This window comes from Montipora foliosa, chromosome 7, assembly GCF_036669935.1.
Source record: "Montipora foliosa isolate CH-2021 chromosome 7, ASM3666993v2, whole genome shotgun sequence".
Classification (NCBI taxonomy): Eukaryota; Metazoa; Cnidaria; class Anthozoa; order Scleractinia; family Acroporidae; genus Montipora; species Montipora foliosa.
In genome coordinates, this window is record NC_090875.1 from 7064742 (window position 1) to 7084741 (window position 20000).

The 20000-nt window shown below is 39.1% G+C and overlaps 1 long non-coding RNA gene and 1 pseudogene across 1 annotated transcript in view; one reads left to right on the forward strand and one right to left on the reverse strand.

Annotated features, from left to right (window-relative positions):
* The window catches only part of LOC138010938 (uncharacterized), a 315970-nt gene that overhangs the window by 156372 nt on the left and 139598 nt on the right, over positions 1–20000 (reverse strand). The window lies entirely within an intron of this gene.
* LOC138010306 (uncharacterized) lies at positions 11786–14451 on the forward strand (annotated as a pseudogene).

The following is a 20000-nucleotide window of genomic DNA, read 5'->3' on the forward strand; positions in this document are numbered from 1 at the left end:
GTGTGTCCTCAAAATTTTCTATGATTTGCTCACTTGACTGGGAAGGAGGCTCGGGTGGAGGTCCACCGGCAGTCTTCTTGTACTCTCTCTTGTAATTACTAAATTCTTTTTTGGCTTTTGAGTGGAGGTTCTTTCACTTGTCTTTTATTTCTTGGACGGAGCGATTCGCTCGGCCAACAGCATTTACCTCCTTGATAATCTCCTCCCAGACTTGACTTTTTCTTTTGTTGGTTATATTATTCGTCAGCTTTGACTGGATCACATCAATATTTTTTTTTTACATTTTCTGTAATGACGGAAATCTCAAGCGGTGAGAAATTTGGTTTTCTTTTCCTTTCCTTTACTTCAAGTTCGTTCACCTCACATCCGCCATTTTGTTTTCTTCACCGACCCTGCAATCCGCGCCAATTTTTCGTGCCATATTTTTTCAGAGGCACGCGGTCGAAAAACTCGTTAAACCGGTTTTCATTTAGCACTAATCTGGGATTAGTTAATCGCGGAATAACTTCGCTTTCAGGAAATCCTTTTTAACCCACGATTAGTTATCCGAGGAATAAGAAATTTAATTGTGGATTTGACGCTAATCGGAGGATAGATTAATCGACTTTCCAGGAACCGGGCCCTGGGTGTTAGCCAAAACAAATTATATGGTTGTGACCTTTGGGTCAATGTCAGGACCACTAACAAAATGTTGTTAGTCGCATTGTCACTGAAACGCCCCACCTGGGGAGTGTCAATAAAGTATTGTATTGTATTGTATTGTATTGTGTCCACTGAAGTTGTATACTTTTAGACGTTAAGGCAAGAACAAGGGCATGGACACAACTTGCTTTTTCTTTCTTAATTTGTACATTACCCTAAGTTTGACCTGCCATTAAAAGATGTCTGAAGCATATTGATACGTACCTTATGCCAAGCCATGAAATTGGTCCACAAAAACCATGAGCTGGAGAATGCTTAGTTTGGAGGTGGTTTCAACTGTCGTACATAACCCTGGTGAAAATCCTGTCCAAGATCCTTTGGGATCCTACCTAGGAGAAGATTCTGTTCAGGAGTAGGATCTCAAACAGCATCCTAACATTTTGCAGGATCCTGGATAGGCTTTTGTGTATTAGCTGGCTTAACAGTGTCTCCAAATGCTGTGGGTAAGTCATAAAATATTAATAGGATCTGCTGTTTTTGACAAGATCTTGTTCAGGATTCTAATGTTTGATGAACATCCTCGTACAAGACCCTAGACAGGGTCTAGATTTATAATTTTAGAGTTAGTACAGTACAGATAACCAACCAAACCGATTAGGGCTAGGAGACGCTGTTCAGGTTGTGTATTTATCATTCAAAAACTCATTAATAATTCATGAGCTTAACAGCCTATCAAAACACCGATAAAACGTCACGTAGATGAGCTTTATACCTGATAAAACACTCCTCGTTAGTATTCTTTATATAAAGAATACTAATAAGGCATAGCTTGTTTTTCTTGTATGCTAATATTTACCTCTCACAATTTGAACCATTGTTTTGAGTCTACAGGGACACGCTCTTAATGGAATGTTTTGAAGCCGTTCAAAAAACGCGCAGCACGTGCTTTAATCGGGTCAAAAATCACTTTGCTACGCCTCGTGGTTTTAAACCTGATAAAACACTCCTGCTCGTTTTTTAAACATTACGTAAGACAGGAACTGTGATTGACCTGCAGGGTTTTCAATACTTTTGTAAAGTAGCGGATATATTTCTGAAAGCACCAGACATGACAATTTTTGGCGCCGCAAGGCACCTTGCAAGTGCAAAAGGAGCAACTACCTAGGGGGGTCTAGCCTACCCCCCCCACCCCCCGAGGGAATGTTTTTTGTGACCAAGAAAGACTGTAGCTTAGGAAACTTGTATACATATTTTCCCCTTTTTTTTCTCAGAAATGTGAACAACATGAACAGTGTTTCGTCCGTCTGACCTATTTGACCAATTTATGTTAATGAACAAAATGACACGACTGGAATACGAAGAGGAATCTCAACAGGTTTGAGTGTTCAAGCTTCCCGCAACACTTCAGTTTGAGCTCATACAATCACAAAGTTATAAAGCTCTTTCAAGATTGAAATTTTCGTTAAAAGCTCATCTCCTCATGAACTTTCTGTTAATCGATAAAAAAGGATAAAGGATTGTCATTTTGGTATGAACTTCTCCTTTAAGAGGGTAATATGGTCACCTGAACAGCCTTTTGGCTCATGGTGAGAGAAGAATTCAATTCTAACAATAAAATTAAAGTACCAAAATTGTTACGTCATGTTATTGATTTTTTTCAAAGCAATAGGATACATTATCATGTTCGTAGCTTTTTAATACTTCTGTAGCCTGGCCATTGATGTTAGCTAGAACCACTTGTGCCTTTAGCTTTGAAGATTTTATTAGTATGAATGACTTTGAAGATCTCACTCCTACAAAGTGATGACCCAGGATGTCAGAAGCCCATTATCCCTGCACAACTGGATCTCTAGGAGGTGCCATTTCCTGAGAGGAGATGTTAATGTGTGTGTTCTCAAGCATTCTGTCAACAGCATATGCATCATTATAGCATTCTTTAAGGAAAAACCGCACTTTTCCAAATTCAATGTCATCTTCTGTTGCAAACTTGACCAAAAAGCTGACAGAATTCGCCTTCCTTTTGTAGCACAAGCTATAGTAGGCCTGCCCTCTTTTCAACATTCTTTGGTCAACACTGACTTCTTCATTGTCATATCCTTCTGTTGGACTACTAACACGTGGAACATAATGTAGCAATGAAGTGAAGAACCTGACCTCATCATCATTAACTATGTATCAGTTTTAAAGAGCGGCTGAGCGTGATGAAGAGGTAATCATTTCTTTCACAAACTCCTAGCTTCAGCATTGCTTTCAACATGTTGCCTGATGTATTGCTTTGAATCTTGAGCAATGGCAAGTCTCTTGCAAATCTGTTCTGGGGTGCCCTTTGTTTCGTTCAACATCTCCTTCAAGTGAGCCAACATTGACTCAACACGAATGTTGAGTGTAAGACCAATGGACCATGTCCTCTCTTTTGTTCTGGTAAATTAGTCAAGGATGTCAATTACAGTGCAACATGCCTTACCGTGGCCACCCAACTATAGCATTTCTGGAATTTGCAAGATTTCGTGCACAAAAGATCGACCTCTTAATTCAAATAAAGCAAGCTCAGCGTGACACAATGAATCCATGTGATTTCTTGCAGAAAATTTACCAGGTAAGTAAATTGCTACATTCCCACGTCCAGGAGGTCTTTGTCCAGGATGTAAACAATAGCTGCAGCCAAATTTACCACTAAATATCTTGAAATTTAAAGAAGGACCTTTAGCTATTTGATTTGCAGCCTGACCATTTACGATAAGTCTACACTTACATGGTGTTCTCTCATAGCCAATATAAATTGCTTCTTGAACAAATGTTTGTTGAAATGAAGACATATCTGGTTTAGTATATACTCACTCAGTGATCTTGGTGTTTCAAGAAATCTGATTGATTCGCTATCTCGAAGTAATTGAGTATTATTCTCTCCCTACAGAGTGAATAATGCGGGATCCAAACAAGACAAAATGGCTGGCGTAAACTCGCCAGCATTTCTGAATCGGAAATATTGACAATACAAGATGATGCTCTGCTACAGAATACAAAGAGGGCCACAAAATTTGGCCTGAGACTTTTACGAGAAGAGTTCATACTTTTGTCGACCAGTGTTTCAATTCGTTTTTCCAGATAATTATTGCTGAATATTAAAGAATCTTCTTGCCAACAATGTTTCACTCGGAGTAATTCTATTTTGTAGGGCTGGTCGCTCAACAAAAAGAATTTGTTACTGAAATCAATGAATTAAGAAAGTTCCATTTTAGAACAAACCAACGCTCACCTCAATCAGAGCTGCCATTTCTTGTGGATTCTTTACCAACTGCACTTTCAATTTCCATTCCAATTGAACGGTGAAAGTGTTTCAACAAGCAGACTTTCAATTTAGATTGCGGATTTAAATAGCGGAATATTTACTGAGCTACTTTGCGGCGGCTCAGTTAATATTCTGTTCACCTCATTTCAAAGAATAATTGTTAATTGTCTTTCCAAACCATAAACCAGATAATATTATGTTTTTGTATGAATATCTCACTTCTAGTGGAAGCTCTGCCACGAAACATTGTATCGGCCATATGGAGACACTCTTTGACTTAAGAGCTGGAGCGCCATCCAGATGCCAATGGGGAATAACACAGAAGCCACCATCTTGCTTTACTTTAGAGCTCTGCTTCTGGTACACTCCCCCACCTAAAATGTCTCTATCAATGCCTGGATGGTGTACATAGCTCTCTACATAGGTCTTCTGCAAGTAAAAAATGTAAATATTATTTCTCCTAACACCTTTTCAGACTGTATCAGGTGTTTATTAACAACATGCACGTAACATAGCGTAGCAGTATTTGAAATACTGTGCGAATGCAAATTAACTGGTACAAATAATGATTAAGGAAAGAATAATGTATAGTAGAACAATATTGTTGAGGGAAAGAGAACACATATCACTGTAAAAAAGAGGGGCAGTTAACATGTCACAGTCAACCTGATGACTAAAGAGTGATGATTTGTTCATTGTATCATTGCTTAAAGCAGTGCATTTATTAATTTATTATCCAGTTAATTTCTAAAAAATGGCTTCTTAGGACAGGAAGGTACAACAGTCATCACTCCAATAATCCAGGTAGCTATGCAAGTGGCATGGTGTTGAGAGTTTATACTGATTATGGTGAATTATTCTGGGGAGAACAGTCTGCAGTCTCAAGGCAATGGCTTTAGATCCAATCTTGACATGTACATTAATTAAAGAAATTGGCCTCCAAAACTTTCCCAAAACGCATTGTAGAACTCAACCGTAAGGCCATCATTACCTGGGGATTTGTTGCTTTGAAAAGATGGCAAACTCTTAAAGCACTCTGCAATCGTCAATCTTCTTTCACACGCTTAGAGATTGCCTGAGAACGTAAGACTGAGTTTGAAACGTCGTCCAGGATCTTAGAATTGTCAGTCTTATAAAGACTAGAATAAAAGACTTCCACTTCCTTCATGATTCTTTTGAAGTTAGCTGAAGGTAAGAAAGCTGTCTTAGGTAACACCTTACGAATACAACTCTTGGATTATTTTGTAGGTTTCAAGGTTTAAGAAATATTTATTACTTTTTTCTCCTTGCTCAAACTAGGTGGCTTTCGAACGTATTATCGCACCCCTTAATAAGTGGTCATAAAACAATTCATACTCGTTTCGAATATTCTCCATTTTTTCCATATTTTCAGGGGATGGAAACACACTGCAATCCTCCTCGCACTGCGTTAATGAGTCTTCTATTACTGTCAAATTCTGTCTTCTGGCATTAGCTTTTGCTTTGCAGTACTTAATCGTAACTTGATTAAGTCCCAAAGAACTTGCTTATCAGTAACTTCAATGAACTCCTCTCGCCACACTGGCACACTCTCAGCTATAAGCTTACGAAAATCAGAATCATGTAATAAACTTGCATTAAATTTCCAATAAGATGGACCATGCTTTTGTTCTTCTACACTGTTGATGTGAAGCACAATAGCTGAGTGATCGGAGCTCAAAGAGAGAATTATATTGGCATGCTCTATCTCCTCCTGGTACGAGTCACTCAAGAGCCAATAATCCAATCTCCGTTGAAGAAAAGGATTTGTCTCCAGCGAAAGCGTTTACATACCAAATCCCTAACACGCCAAATATCTACCAAATCAAAATTTAAAGATATGTCTTGAATGTGTTTAACAGAATCATTTTTTTGTGGGATTACCGCCAGAACAGTCCAAATCAGTATCAATAGCAACATTAAAATCTCCACCTACTACAATTTTTTGCTCAGCACTTGTATTAAATTTCTCTTACATGTTTTCTAAACTGCTGAAAAATTCGCATTGCTCTTGAACCTTGTTTGGTGCGTAAATATTAACCAGTAAAAAATCAGATCCCTGCACAGTAGCATCAATCAAAATGTAACCTTTCGTGTCCAAAATGGACGATTTAAACTCAAATTCCAGATCGTCTTTTATTAAAATCATCACCCCACAACAGTGATTGGTTCCATATGAATAAAAACTCTTACCATTGTATTGAGTATTACAGATATCTTCCACCTCTTTCGTGCTATAAGTTTCCTGGAGAAAAATAATGTCTGCCTTTTGCTGAGTCAACCACATAAACAGAGCTTTGATCTTTATGAATGAACGAATCCCTCGAACATTAAAGAGAGTAATTCAAAATCGACATTATCTATTGTAAAAACGAAGCATGAAGTAATTCTTATCCAAGCTGATTGAAACATCCATAATAAGTAGATAACACTAAGCGTCTAATACCAGAACAAAATTACTTGATAAACACAAAAACAACAAGCATGTGAACAATGAACACACAAACGCATTCAAATGCATTAAGAAGAGCAGCAAATATTCTATATCACGTCAAAAGTTGTTGGGAAGCTTGCGCGTTTCACTTCACTTCACACCTAGTTCGATTATTCTAACTATTGCCTGAACTATTCAGGAAAGAGCATGCTCTTGTGGCCCCCCTCCCCCATATTCAGTGTTGGAAGAAAAGTCACCATTTTGTTTGGTGCAAAGTCCAACTTTGACAAGGGGTGGGGGGGAGGGGGGCTATCTCAAAAGTGATGCTACCTTCCCAACACTTTTGTCCAGGATTGTCTGAAAACAATTTTAAACCGTTTTTTGTCGTAAAACACAACATTTACGGAAAATACGAAGTTGTCATTCTCCATAATTACGGTTTGATGGATTATCTTTATTGTTCTTGTTATTGGGCACCATTTTCAGAATGTGTAATATGCCACATTCACAAAGGCGCTTTTCCGAGGAAGGGCTTTTCCGTGACACAATATTGCGTTACAACAGTATCTTACACAGAGGTACAAAAATTGGCATTGAAAGTCCCTTCATCGTAAAATTCCCATTCTGTTTCATGAAGTCCACCAGTGAAATGTATTGCAGCGTACATTTGGTATCTAGAGATACAATTCCTGTCTAATGTACAAAATATTTACAAGACAATTGACCTCAGTGTTAAAGAACGACGTATTGTTCTTTGCACTTCCCCAATGGTAATAATATTAGCAAGGGTTTTCTTAAAACTTAATTCAAACTTCACCAAGACATGTAAACCATGTGTTTGGTACTGAAAATTTGTTGTTATACTATGTTTTTTTGCCGTTTTATCAAATAAATGCATTTTCTTATGCGGCACAAAAAAACGACATCATGATCTACTTATGTAAATAAATGAAGACAGAACAGTGTTCCACACAGTACTCCACAAGTATCTGGGGATTTTCGAGGCCAGTGCGGTACATTTTGTAACTACTTGAATGGTTATGGATAGAATTTAACAATGTGAAGTAAGTGACTATGAATTTGTCCCCGGGAATAGAGAAATTCCTTCATTTTGAACAGTACTCCCTTTTATTGCCGGAACTTAAAGATTAATTGAGTAATAAAGTTCTCATTTATATTCGTTCGATGGAGTACTGTGGTAAATGGTCTTAAAACCGAACTTTACAGTCTGGAATCCTATAACAAGGAAGTTAGGATTACTAAGCGCTTATTTGAACCCAAAGACGAGCAAAATAAAAACATTTTTGTCGGAATATATGGAGTACTGTTGTGGAGAACTGTGGTATTAACTATTACTGTAGCCTGATCCTCCCACACACAGCTGTCAATTCTTGTTTGCCAAGATAAATGTCAGTGGCATTTAAAGCATGGACCACAGTATTGCTCATCCAGACGATTGCGAACAATTAGCCACCTTGCCCGCCTCTCACGTTTATTAGTGCCATGTGATAGTGGAATCTGTTAGCAGACGTACTACCAGTAGTGATGGCGTTCATTTCACGGCAAACTACCCATTGCTTGCCCATTGCATGCTAAACTATAGCGTTCGCTGTTTTATCAAATGCTTCCTAACATTCCAAGCAAAATCTAACATGTATTTGTAGCAAATTTTGCACATCTAACAACAGCAAATGGAGATATGGTACGGTTCACTACAGGCGGTGTTGGACACAGTCCACATGACCAATTTTGTCCAATCAAACCATTGCACATGGCGGACTGATTTTTTTTCACTTTTGTGCGTAGTCCCTTCGATTTTCGCCGATTTTTGCCGTTTATCAAATGATTTCCAATTATATTTTTTGGAAAAGTCTCAGGAGACAGCTGTAGCAAGCCACACTTCTTAAAACAATCCAAGGTATGTTTGTTTTCTATTGATATTCCTCTTTGTTATTCTTGATGAGTATAATCCCTTTGCCTAGTAAGAGCTATTCTTTCTACTTTTCAGCCTATATCTTCTCCGAGTTCAACGACCGCTGACCTCCATTTTGTTAGCTTAATCTATTAGTATTGTTGTTGAAGTATCGGAAATGGTCGGCGGGCCCCACCGTTTTAGGGGTCAAAATGCCACTTGAAGTTTACCAATGTGTGGGAATTGTGACTCCCATTTCGCAGCATCTTAAGTAGCATTATGAAGTTATTTGCGCGGTCATGATCGATTGTTCGTCGATCTTTCATAACTGCGTAGAATTTGTTTTCTCATTCCCCCTTTTATTAGTCTTTAAAAATATATTTTTTGTAGTATATATGTCGTCCAAGCGGCCGTTAGGGCGTCTTTCGAGAAATACTCCTGATAAGCCTCCTCAGAAGTCCAGGAGCAGTCAACGTAGAGAAACCGCTCGAGGAAGTCTTTGTTATTTAACCAAGATGTCACGACGAAAACGGTATTTACTGTCTTCTTTGAAAACCTTAGTACTAAACAGAGTATCCTCAAACCCTTGTGAACCTCATGTATTGCAACTATTATTTATTATGCTTTTGGAGTGGCATTCTAATAAGTTGATAGAAAGGGGAAAGCAAAATTATTTTCGGTACACAAAATACCTTTAAATTTAATTGAATATCCATTGCAGTACACCTCAGTTTCAGCATCCATTCCTTGGGATAACAAAGAATTAGCTGGGGTGATTCAATTTATTGCTTTATATCATGACCCTGATGGAGCATCTGTTTGGCCACCCACAAGAATTGAGATTTTTGGGACAGCTGTAGTGCTGCAGTAGCACAATACTCTGGTTTACCCAAGAGAACTATTGAGGTTTTTTTCTTTTTTCACTTTTAAGAACCTCGCAATATTTTCTCTGGATGTTCGTTTAATACGGAGTATATTCCATTTTACTCTACCCTATCCAAGTGTGGATACAGTTTTGATATTTAATATTACCAATTGCAATAATGGAAATTTTTTGTTGTATTTTTGGGCATGGCTTGTCGCCTCACAGTGCAGAGACACCTTGTGAACCAGTTTAGAACACTGGAGGAAGCAGAGGACTTCTACAAGATAGATTACTTTGAAGGGCATCAGGAAGAGAGTTTTGCAGCAGGTAGAAAAGCAACTTCTACACCTATTAAATCCCCCCTGCGCAATCTGTCCGGAACTCTATCACCCATATTTCACCAGTCTCCTCTCAATAGCGTTACCCCAGAGATTTCTACTGGTGATTTGATTAAACTTATGATGAATGGTTTTCTAAAAATGACGAGATTGCAGAGGGAACAATTCCTCTCCTACCTCTTTTGCATTCATCTTTCCCATGATGTTGGCATCAATGATGGTTATGTACCTGCAAACTTTCTGCAATTGGCTGGAAGCTCCTTTAAAAACCTACAAGTCGCTGGAAAGGAAAATACACTCTACTTGCAAGGAGTGTTGGCGAATTAAGACCTGGTGGAAGTGGAAGGATGTCACTTGACTGTATGCCTTTTGGTCTCATCCACCACAACCTCCAATTCTTTGCCAAAGATAATGTTTCAAACCTCCACCCACGTGAGCACTATGCTGAATGGTTGACGACAATGTTTGCTCACTTTGGTCACAAATGGGACAAACCCTACCGCGGGCCAATGTGGAGTTATGATGGAAATTCCTCAGATGAGGAAGGAGATGTCCCACCTTTCCTTGAGCCGCAGGTTTGTCAAGGTTTAGATAATGTTCTCACCCAAGAATCAGAAGAGCCTACATCAACCATTTTCAACAGAGCATTTGATGAGATGGGTGATTTATTGTCCCAGGCAGTCCGGGAAACTGAAGGTCTGGAAGAACTCAAGACATAGAACCATCCCCAGAAATATCTACTCTTTGGAGTGGGTTGAGTGTTAGTGACATGGCAGAGCTTGAACAAGCTTCTGACTCACACCTCCATATAAAGCAACTCCACAATGCTAGACCTTCAAGAACCAGGAAGCACAAGCATGCAAAGCGTGATCCAATGAAGGTGATATGATATGGTTATGTGGGCTGATTATGATCAATGTCAGTAGTGTGGTGTCATATTGAGGCCTTTGTAAAGGGCTGTTGGTTGTATTTTAGTTTATTTCTGCCTTATTATTATTATTATTATTATTATTATTGAAAGCATGCACGTAAAAGGTGTTCAAGAAAGTATAATGCATGGCATGTGAGAAAGCTTCTTCCTTAACTACAAAATGATATAATTGCTCCCCTAACATGCACACTTTGTTTGCAGGCCAAGGTTAGTGTTGTTGGTCTCTCATCAAGACAGCTTCAGAGGAGAATCCAACAAAAAGGCTTCACCAGGGACACAAGCATCCAGGTAAGCTCAGTTTTGTATTAATGACATTGATCAGTGGCACAATCCAGGGGTACAAACCATACAGTTACCAGAACGTTCAAATTCGTTGAAACTTTCCAGAAAAACCTTTCAATATGTAAAAAATTATGTAATGAGAAATAATTTTTGATTTTAATATTTTTCCCACAAACCGAAAATGCACCATTTCCGAATGTAACGCGTAACATAAATGCAAGCGGCATATGAAACTTTACTTCACTGTTCCACCTAAGTCAACCAGAGACTTCCGTTGTTGCTAAAAACATCTTTAATTGCATTCAACTTACATGTCTAGCTACAAATAAAGTAAATAAAACTTCACTATGCACGAAAATATAGATTTTTACGCTTATATGTCTTCTGTAACGCAGTGCGGTTTCACCGTTATGGCAAAACATGTTATGATAAATTACTTATCAAAGAAACCTCCTTTTAGCCTGAACAAATTACAGAACAATTCTCATGAGACACAGTTTATGTAGCAAAAACTTCCACTCGGTTGCTTAAGTTGCTCAGGAGATAAATTGAAATTTGTCGAACCCCGAACAGGCTGTTACAAATTAAATCTTGTCCAAAATAAGCCTCACTTGCTTATTTCTTTTGTATCTCCACGACAGGAGGTAACATCCTTCAGAAGTGAAACTGTGCACACGTAATTCTCATAATAACACCATCACGGCTGCGAATCTGTTTCTATTTTCCTCCCTTTAAGCGGCCAATATGTCCATTTCGATCGAACCCCGAACACAAATGCATGATCCACCATTGTGTAACACGAACCAAGCAACACGAAACCAGCGATGCAGGGAATTCGGGAGCAAAACGTCCGTTCACTCTAACACGAAAATGCCTCCATTTCGATACAACAGCCTTCGCAAACATTCAAGATTGTTTTTGGGGGGTCCTTGAAAAGGTTTCAGGGCCTAAAACAATAGAATTCAAACACGTGAAGTTCTGAGAAACGTGACTACTTGCGCGACAAAACTAGAATTGGAAACGGCAGGAAAGGCAGATGAATATTCAATTAGCACGTGGAGAAACAATAAGAAAGAGAAGAAGAATGCAAAGAAAAGAGAATACTACAAAAATAATCAAGAAAAGCTCGCTGAAACGGCTCAAGAAAGAATGAAGCGGCTATGTGAAAAGCGTGCATCACAAGGTGAAACAAACATGAAAGGCCGTTGTGGAGTGGCAACACGTGGTTCTTCGAAGGTAAGAAATTCGCGGGAAAAAAGAGCGCCCAAGTCCGTGCTAAGAAGATTGAAAAACAGAGACAAGATGACAGAGGAACTGAGAAAAGAACGCAAACAAGGGAACGTGTGCGAAAATTTCGAGAGAACCGAAAACTTACCGGCAATGCAAGGCAGGAATCTGAAGTGGATTGTGTGACGCAGTCAACATTTCCTTCCAGGATGGCCTAAAAAAGGGCCAAGGACGTAGTCACCCCAACCCTGCCTAAATCACCTAGCAAAAAGGCAGAGGTAGTGCAAACTTTGGCAGAAAGTCCAAATACCAGAGGAATTTTAGAAAAACGAGGTTTTTTGCAGACATCACCTGACAAGCAGGATACGGAGGCAATGAAAAGTGTAGTGGCAGACTTGGCAGATGGGTTGGCAAGGGTAAAGGCAGCGAAACCAACTGATGAAAGAGGAGCATACGGTGTAGCACGATCTTTAGCATTTGGGTCAGCTATAAAGAAAAACCGTCAACAGAGCCATGTTGCTAAGCTGGCTGGAATAAAACGTTAACAAGTGGCAAATGGAATTGCACAGAGAGAACGTGTTTTAAAGGGAGATGAGGCATGTTGGATGGTGGCAAAAAGGAAAGTGAGGATGGATGCAGTCAAAGAGGAGGATAAAAGGCTTATCTATGACTACTGGACCCATCAAGCCAGCTGTCCCACAGGGTCTAAGAAGGATAAAATGCGCCAGCGAGTATGGAAGGGTGAATATGTGGAGCATGCAAAACATGTCCTTGAAAAGACACAGACAGAGTGCTTTAAAGAATTTCAGCAACTTCACCCGCAGGTTAAAATAAAACAGCGGAAATTTGAAGAAATGGAAGCCATTTTTTGTGAAAGGAGCCAGTGAAAGGGATAGGCAGTCTTGTCTATGCAGGAAACATGTAGAAAGCAAGATCTTATTTGAGAGCTGTATGAAGTTTCAAAGTCAATAGAATCTAATAACAACGAAACGCCGGTTCCTTTTTCAATTTTTTAAGTGAAGCTGTTGACTCAACACTGTGTGAGAAAGAAGAAGGAGCTATTCATCAGCGCCTAGAGTGCTTGACGCGGTAGTGTGGAGAATGTGGCATTAGAAATCTGAAGTTGTCAAGGGAAGAAGAATCAACAGATGTCCTAGTGAAGTGGAAGAGGTACGAATATGTGACTGTTATAGACAAAAACGGAGAAGAGCGACGGCAAATAGCACTGGTTACGAAAGAGACTCCAGTAAATGAAATACCATTCCTTCATGGCTAAGTGGCAGAAAGACCAGTTTGACAGCCTTGTGGCCAACCTTCCCTTGAATCATGTTATCTGCGTTCATGGCTTTTTGAGAAAACTATACATGCCGTTCACAAGATGAAATCCAGTCAATACTTCGACCCAAATAAGGTGTCCTTTCATGTCACCATCCTCTACCGCCATGGAGATCTCCAAACTGATGGAAAAGAAAGCACTGAAGACGACCCATTCATCATCAAAGAGCACTTATTCGCCCTATCAGACGACAACACCCAAGACTACCATTTTGTTCATCATGTAAAAAACCTATTTTTAACCTACCTCAGAGAACATCATCTAACTGTGGACAAAATCCACGAATTCATTGATGGCTGTGCTGGACAATACAAGTCTAAGCACACCTTTGGTGATCTCTCCTGTTGTCTTTGATTTTGGATGTCAAATTGACCGCCACTTCTTTGAAACGTCCCATGCCAAGGGAGATCAAGATGCAGCTGGTGCTAACGTAAAGCAGAGAGCAACTCTTGCTGTACTTCAAAGAAGGGTAACCATTGGTTCTGCCAAAGATCTCTATGACTACTTGTATGAGAACTTTACACAGCCAACATCAAGCTCTGTAGGCATTACCCTTAAGAAACGGGTGCACTTCTACATTCCAACAGAAGTTGAAGGTGCTGTGACAAGAAAACGGCCAGGGCGTTCCTTTAAAGAAGTCAAGAGAATAAGGAAAGTCCACTCGGTCCAAACAACATCAACACAGTGCAAAGTTTTCACAAGGCACCGTAGCTGTGTGTGCGAGGAGTGCTTGTCAAAAAACAGTGGTTCCTGTGTCAACTCTGCTTTTGTTGATGGGTGGCGGGAAGTTGAGATCGAACAAGATGGTCAGGTAGCTGTAACTAGGCAAAATCAAGATGCTGCTGACACAGAAAGAGTAAATGGGATCACAGATCTGGTTGAGGCTGGAAGCATTGTAGCCATTGCAGCAGCTGAGGATGCATGCTTTGACTACTATCTGCTTAAGGTTTCCAGTCCTGGTGCAGCTTATCAGAAGGAGTCATTTATTCTTGAAGGCAACTTTTTCCTAAGGGACAATATCATTGACATGACATATAAATTGGATAAGAGGAAGGCTATAGTTTATGCAAATACAGTTCGAGCTATATGTGGCGAACTTACAATGATCAGAAGGCAAAGGAAAAAACTCTTTAAACTCTCGCTTGCTCAACACCAGGAAATTATGTCAGTATTTTAGTGCTTTTGCTTTTTCATTATTTAGTTGTACCTTGCTATGTGATTTAATGTTGATTTGCCGTGGTTGGTGAATAATTTTTAGCTAAAAAAGTGCATTATTTACCTGAAATTAAAAAGGGACCACGCCCACAATGCATTATGGGTAATGTAAAAATATTGATTTTTGTCTATTTTTATGACCAGAAATCTCCAAAATTATATTCTGAACATTCCTTATGAGAATAAGAACTATTTCACATCAAATAAAAGCAAATTTCAAAAATCACTATTTTTAGCCAATGTTACGCTTTTGTACCCCTGGATTGTGCCATTGATCATCGCACTTTATCAAAGTTGCCATTTTTGGCAATGTTGCAGACTTTTAAGGAATATATACAGATGTTAAGGGCTACATATGAGACAACATGACAGTGTGCTTTAGGAAGAACTGTTATGTTATTCATTGTTTTCATTGTAGACCATAATCATTATTAATCAGTCAGTATGTCTGACAGTGTATTGCATACCATGTTGTCATGAGTTTGGATCTGGATGTCACCGACCCCTCAGAGTACATTTCATCATAATTCTTCCTACACTTAATAATGTGTATACATATTTAGTTTCAAATAGAGACATTACTTTTCTTTTCTTGGAATGATTTGTTGTCATCTGTAATTAACTGTAGATAGAGGCACTGAAGACTGCAAAACAGAGGAATCCTAATGGGCGTTGGTGGATTAAAGCCGATGCCTCTGATATAAGATCCAGTATTATGGAATCCTTGCGCCGTGAGTGGTCTGGGGATGTAGACTTGGGAGATGGGCAACTGGAGCAACTGCACCAAACATACATGCAGTTGATAAGTTTTATTTGAGGGATTGATTTACAAAAAAGAAAGCCCTTAGAAGTTGTTATCCAGGACTTGAGGGAAGAGTTGCAAACACTAACAAATGATTCTGTATTTGCAATCAGGTCTCAGGAAAACAAAGGAAATTTATGAAAAAAAAGGAAACAAAGCAATACCCCAGAGAGCAGCCTGTTTTCTCTAGCTTGGGATGTCAATGCTCGTGAAACCCTGGCATCGTTGAACCATGATTTGCAAAACAGATGCAGCAGCATAATTTCCAAGTGTTTAGGGCCTGCTAATCAGAGAGGAAATCTTCCCCAAACTTTAGCACAGTTAAGGAAAGGTCTGTCACAGTACACCCAAGTTGTGTTCTCTAAAAAAAGGGAAGCGGCCACGCATCTGATGATCTTCATGGTGGCTGATGAACGCAGGAACATGAAGCCCTATGCCATTCCAGTGAGAGCCCTGCCATTCAAGAGCATAACAGATGCAAAAGTTAGGCAACTCCGTGATGAACTTAAGTTGGAAATGGAAAACTTGGGGATGGCAGTTGTGGGTATGTTTTCTTCGCCATTTTTTCCCTCTCTCTCTCTCTCTCGCTCTCTCTAGATATATTTAACAATTAGACCCATAGCCCGCAAGGTTTACGGGTCAATAGCCCATGAGGCACACCCGAATCGGCTATTGACCTGTGGCCCTTGAGGGCGAAGGGTCTAATTGTTTTAGTATCACCCAACTAGTTGCACAGAAAAGGCAACATTAAAGTTAGCGAATGCAAGTTGAAGAAATATTTATTTGGCCGGAATAAAATGAAAGAAAGCTTCACGCTTTTCCATACGCGAGGACTATTACTAATAGTCATCTAGTAGCGTATCCAATCAAAATGCAGGATTTGCATTAGTCCGCTAGTTGGGTGATAGTAAATATTTATATATATACATGTACATATATTTTTTAATGCCATTATAAGCTACAGCTAGCATGACCTTGCCCACAAATCATCTCAAGTACCCCCAAATCCCTTTTTGATTTTCAGGATTTATCACAACCCTTCTGTAGTTTTAATTTTCCTAAAAAAGGTAGATAGCAATATCCTCTAGCCCCAGGCTATCGGACATGACTTTCTTTGCACACTGATTATATTTTTTATGTATTAGGTTTTGTAATTTACGGAGAGTTTAACTCATTAAGGACCAAGGGCTCCCAGAGACCAGTCTCAGTAATTCAGCTGATGGCAGATGCAAAGTCTAAGTCCAAATCCATTCCGGCTCGTCAAATAGCAAGATATCTCACACCCAAGAACAAAGGTAAAAATAATGGATTCTGTACACTTTCTGCTTTGTGATGGGCTGTTTGCAAGTCAACAGTGTCGTGGCTATAAATTATTAAAGGAAAACAAATTGTCGATTTCCATTCAATTAAGCCTCATGTTTTTCAAGGTTCACACATTGCTTTTGCACCATGTCACTTTTGAGCAACAGAGAACCCATAGCATGAATGTTATTGCAAAGTGTGCTGGCCAGCAAGATACTGTTGTCTAAAAATATTTTTGGAGCTACCAAATTAAAATGGTAAAGAGTTTAAATGTAACTATACATTCTTGCTTTCTCTCAAAGATGGGGCAGTGGAAGCTCAAGTGTCACATCCAGCAGTCGTTCTGCTGAAATCTCACATGGACGATGGACTTTCCTTTACATCTGGTCTTTCGGCTCCTTAGACGAAGTCACTTTCCATTTAACTATGATCCACATTCATGGAAGCCTGGTATGTTATATTAAAGTTAATAGTAATAATAATAATGAAAATAATAATAAAAGTAATAATAATAATAATAATAATAATATAATAATAATAATATAATGTAAGCATTACACTAAGTCTCAATGCTTGAGAAGAATGACAAAGATGCATCTAAGCCAGTCGCTCGTCATTTTAATCTCCCTAACCACTCCAAAAAACACATGGCCATCTGCGGCCTTTCCCTACATCTAGGTACCACGGAAAGCCGCAAGAATCTGGAACAAAAATTCATCTTCCAAATCGGCATCCTTAATCCTCATGGTATTAACGAATGCTTTTCATTTAACTAATATATTCCTATTTTTCACGTTGCCATGTTACCACCACTAGTGTAGCTCCTACTCTACTATAAAAACTACACGTAACCCATAATTCCTCGATTCGCTCTGACAAAGGGCTAACACTCGAAACGTCAGCTTTTGGAATCTCTGTACGGTGGGCAATTTACATTATCAACTCCTTTGATAAAACCAAATTTTTGTATACTACTATTATTTACATTTGCTTTTCTTTAAGGTAAGCCTGAAAATGAGAAGTCTTTGATGGCCACCTACCTGTACCGCAAGAAAGTAAATGACTACTGTGCATTGGGTGTTAACTTCAAAGAACCAGAGGTAAATGAAGTGAATGGTGAGACCTTTCATGAGCGTGAAGATCATAATGACGCGCATAACATCAGGCACTAGAGCCGGGACAATCCCATCGATAGGGAGGCCTGCAGTTCTTCAGAGATGCTCTTCATGATGAAAATAGTGGCATGACTTATGAGGCCCTTACTGGAAAAAGAAAACAGTCTGTTCCTGATTGCGAGAAATTTTTCTCCATTGGTGTCCTTAAGTTCATGCAGAGCAACAAACACAAGAATGAAGCACGAGTTGTTGAGATCATTTTCAACTGGCACAAAGCGAATGATGGACGGAGACTCTCTGAGAAGGAAAGACGGAAGTACAACCTGGCTTTGCTGGATTGGATTCTCGAGGACTGGTTGCCTTGGTATTGGTACTGTAGAGACTACTCAACCATGGATGTCAATAGGTGAGAATCTCACTTTAACCTTAACACATTTTATACCAAACGAACATACAGACATAAAAAAAAATAACTTCAGATAGCCATACTGACATTTTCCTGTTCTCATTCAAGACACGTTTCTATTGCTGATTATTATCTTAACTCTCGTATTGATTTCTCATGATGATATATTCACATTATGGGAAGAAAATTGTGTTGGCCTGTCTTGGGATTTTAAGGGTTGGGAAATGGAAGGTTGGGGGTTTTTGAATGAGGAGAATAAAGAAATGGCACATCAATAAATCTACCTGTAGTTGTCCGTTTCATTTTTTTTTGGATTCAGAGAACTGTCAATACAGCTGTACGAATAGACTTAATGGCATTTTTCGGTTTTTGATTTTAAGGAACAAACCTTTACAACAAAGATCAGGCAAAAAGTATTTCCAATGTTATTAATTTGGAAAACATTAATTTTACCTATAACTTTGCGTGTTTGCAGACCAGTGAAGGGTATTCAAGGTTTAATAAGAGAAATCATTGTTGCTCTGGTCGCAAAGCTGGAGATCAGAGGGTGAGGCAAGAGGTTTGCCCCCTGAAAACCCCAAGGCAAGTACCACTGACGATGTTGAAGGAATGATTGCCCTTTTCCATGAGTTGCTTGGACCAATTTTTGATCACAAGGCATTTAAGCAAGAATTCCCTAAAATAATGAATGAATTCAACAAACGGATTGATCCTGATCTCCCCTTTTACTCCTGGACTGGCATCCATGAGCGTTTTCATTTGATAGCTTTGCCAAGCTTCAATGAGCCATCTCAATCAGGAATTGAACGCTTAGATCGAGTAGTGATTTCACATAGAGCTAATCCAGGGGTGTTTGTGGCAAACCGTGCCAATCTGCCTCAACGGGGTTCACTTACTGTTAGGGCTCAATTTCATGCAGCAAGTGAGACACTTCCACCAATGAATTTACCTGACTTTTAATAGTTGTTTCCATGCAGTTGTTATTCAGTATTACAATGCTGCATTTCATTAAGTGTGTTTTACAGTCTATTTAGCATTACCCCCAGTCTCGAAAATTGTTATTGAATGAATCTGGTTGAACATCATGAAGGACAATTTCATGCACTTAAAATGTACGAGTAACAACATGGTGGTAGCCTTTGAACGTAGTAAACACATAACATTGATACCACTTTTTAGGGAAAAACTCTAATTAGTTGTATTGTTTTTAAACTTATTGTAAATTTCAAACAATTTTCTATCAGAAAATTAGATGGAAATGATGAAAAAGTTAAATTTCCAGTTGAAGACGAAGTAAAAATATTATTTTTGTACTCGAGAACTGGCTTGTACAACTTGACGAGGCCATTCACCTTTGCAAGATAACAACAATGTCCTGTAGTACCCTAATTTTGCCCATTGGGTGCAGAACTTTATCTGATACACAGATGTACTCTGTAGTCTTCTTGAATTTAATACACGATAGACATATTTTGTTAGCTCTTCTGGTATAGAGCCAACATGCTTAAATCCTGTTCCACTAAAACTAAAACGGGTAAGCATAATGCGTTTTAGGTGCAGGCAGATGGACCATCTGGCCTTCAAGCATAACAAGGAAATCATGCCACTGAATAATTTGTTGTGACCAGCGAAAATCATTTAAGAAAATGCATTCAGCTTCTTCCGCTCCCACCCAAGCAAATGAGGTGCAAGCCGGATTGCACAATGTTTTGTAGAGACATGTAGGAGGGTTCAGCAGAAAAGTCTTCCCTGAATTTGCTGGGCCACAAATCATTACATTTCGAAATTTGCTACAGCCGTTCTGAAGTAGATCCTTTATGGCTGTAGTAAAACTTTCTTTTCGAATACCATTTTGCTCGAGTACCTCTGTAGCACAAGTCAGCCAC